Source organism: Bidens hawaiensis, unplaced genomic scaffold (assembly GCF_021521415.1).
Source record: "Bidens hawaiensis isolate Kalapana, Puna unplaced genomic scaffold, B.hawaiensis_p1.1 tig00001145_1, whole genome shotgun sequence".
NCBI lineage: Eukaryota > Viridiplantae > Streptophyta > Magnoliopsida > Asterales > Asteraceae > Bidens > Bidens hawaiensis.
In genome coordinates, this window is record NW_027491066.1 from 517,604 (window position 1) to 520,935 (window position 3,332).

Genomic DNA, 3,332 nt, shown 5'->3' on the forward strand with positions numbered 1-3,332 from the left:
CAAGATCTCATCATCATTTATAACCTCAACATCCTCCTCAGCCTCTAACACGGTTAATTCTTTATCATTCCAACCAAGCAGAATAGCAATCTGCTCTCATGTGAGTGACTTCTCAACAAACAGTCCAACCTCAATCTCATTCTCATTCACAATGCTTCTAACCATTCCCTCACCATCAACAAAAATAACTGTATCGGCTTCGATCATCTCAATTGGTTTGGCAGCCGAATAATCTTGTTAAGCAATAATCTGCTTCCCTGAATCATCAGCAACGCCTGTACCCGCAGCAGAGGACGAGCCATGAGCTTGTTGTGGCTCACTTCCTCCATCTCCTGACTCATCTGGATCTTCGTCATCATTCTTGAGTTTCTTTAATTCATCATCCTAGCATGTAAGTTGTAAGATGAGATCTTCTTGTTCTTTTAGTTTCACCCCCTGAGACTCAACAATCTCACGTAGGGCTTTCGTTTCCTTTTGATAGAACGAGACATAACTTAACAGTTTCTTCTGATTTTCCATCATGCGTTCTTGATTCATTCGATCAGCCGACATTTGATTTTCATACAAATGGAAGAGACTTAACACCATACCCATTTGGTGATCATGAGTCATAGTGTTGAAAGAAGCAGGGATAGGGTGAACTGGACCTTGAGGTCGGTTAAGCCAAAAAAATGAAACGTCCATAGGTGGTGGAGGCATCATTCTTGGTGTAGGAGTAACCACCGGACGTTGAGGTGTGGACGACCTTGGAGGTTGAACTCCAAATGAGATGCCAGCACCAGTCGACACTCTACGCTTCGATGAGCCTTCCTTCACCAACTCCTTTCCCTTTCGTTTGTGATGAGCAGCCATAGCACCAGCTAAAGCAGCATCAACCTCAGCAGGTTGTAAAACAGGAACATTTCCAATAACATTACCAGCACCACCATTACCACCATCATTGTTATTATCATCACTACCCTCGTTCCCAACTGTTCCTTCCTCACGCTCAGAATCCGAGTCATCATGAATCCAGCGATCAATGTCAGGACATACTTAATCTGGATTCACTAGATGACCAATCAAACGTTTGGTCTGAGGTGTTTATTTCCGATAGATCTTCATCCATCATATGGTATCAGCAGACATATGCTCCAAAGATAACACATCGTCCACCAATGTTTGATCAATAACGAGATTAGGAATCAAATCTTCAATAATTAACTGGAGGAATCGAGGATATATAAGAAACCGCTTTCGTTGATCTGTCTGAAGGCATTGTTCCTTAAGATGATAGAAGATCATTTCTGAGAAGTTGAATGGCTTGTTCAGTATCAAAGCAACGAACGCCGATTGTAACATGATTCGGCATTCATCGAAGCCACCCTTTCGTCCTCCTAAGCAATGGATTAGTACATGCAATAAATACTTGTACGTTGGGCATAATCCATTCTTGTTATACATGGATGCTTCAATTTCACCACCATTGAATAATCTACGAAACAAACCCTTGCGCAAACTTTTATTAAACTCACACGGGTGATCAATAGTATCTCCAAATCGAAGCACACGTCTATTCACATCAGTATCAACAATGATAGATGTTTGGTTTGTTGTAGCTTCAATATGGTTTTCATCTTCAATATACCTGGCCGTGTTCCAGAATTGACGTATAATACTTATATAAACTTTCGACTGAGTAGTCACAGCAAAGTGTATAGCCGAACGTCGAATGAACGTCAGTAGAGGACCAAATAAGCCTTCATCCGCAAATTTTGTACCGACAAAAGCACAAACCTTATGCCTAGTGTCGTACGGAAGTAATGGTAACTCATGATCTTGTTGTTGTTCTTGTGGAGCATCAACAGGCGGATTCTGATCAACGTTATCAGCCATTGAACTGTATAAATAAATTCGAATATTAGTGATAAAAATAAATAAAAATACTCATATAATTAAAAATAAATAAATAATTTTTTTTAAAGTAATTAACTATGTCATTTGCAACTCGAGGTTCTCTCTCTTGGAAGGCGATTTTGGTGTCTAACCCTATGCGATCGGCCGCATAGGGTTTTTGGCTTTCCTTGGGTTTTTTTGTTGCTCTAATCTTGTTCCAATCCTTGGTTCTGATTGCTTAGTAGGTTTGTTATTGATCACGGCTATTGTTATAGTTTAGTTAGATCGATAACACCCTATTAATTGATTAAGGATCTTGTGGTTTTCAAGGTTAGGGTTGTTTCTTGTTTCTTGATCTTGTTCGTTCTTGGGGTTGTTAGATCTTGGATCTTTGGGCAGATTTGGATTAAGGTTCCATTCTCCTCTTGGTTCCTTGGATTCGGCTGGCTTGGGTTTCTTGGATTCGGCTGGATTAAGGTTCTTGTTATTGGTTCTTGATCTTGTTCTTGGTTTCTTCGTTCTTGGCTGTTACGTGAGATCTTGTTCTTGGCTGAATCTTGCTCTTGATCTTGATCTTGATCTTGTTATTGGCGGACCTTGTTCTTGATCTTGATCTTGATCTTGGTTTGGCCGAATCTTGTTTTTGATCTTGTTCTTGGCTGATTTGGTTTATTGTGAGTGAGATATTGTTCTTGATTTGGTTTGATCTTGGCTGATTCGTGTTTCCTTATTTATTGATCTTGATCTTGATATTGATTTTGGGGTATCTTGGCTGGATTTTTATTGGGGTTGCATGGAGAATAAGGGTGGCATTGGTTCTGTTGATCAGGTTATACATGGGTTTCCAGCGAATCGGGTAACGAACATTGATGGGGCTCCCCCTCGTAGGGGGGTTCTGAAAACTGGTTCTTCGGGAAACCCTAATGTTACGGGTTCTTTTGGTTCGTTTGCTGCAAACACTACATTCACTGCTCCGTTAAATGACGTTATCCATAATGTTGGTGGTTGTTCAGCCGTGGGGAACAAAGATAGTGGTTGCTTGAGCGATAACAAGGGTATTGGATCAGGTTCGCTAAAGAGTCAACAAGATAAGGGTTGTTCAGCTTTTGTTCCGAACGAAAATAAGGTGGTTGGAGCTGAATCGTCTAATATTCAGAGGGATGTAGGGAAGGAAAAACATATGGAAAATTCAAAGCCTTCCTACATGAGTGTTGTTCAACTTGAAAACAAAACATCGAAGGCAACTTTAAGAAAAGTAAATGTTGAATCAACGATGGATGGAGTTGATGTGGTTATACCGGTTGATTCTGTCAAGAAAGTTAAAGAGAGGTTTAATAATACTTTGTTTGGCTATTTTTTGGGTAATAGACTCCCTTTTCCGGTTGTTGAGGATTTTGCTAAGAAAAATTGGAACAAATATGGGCTTACGAGACTAATGATGAATGCGAAAGGGTTTT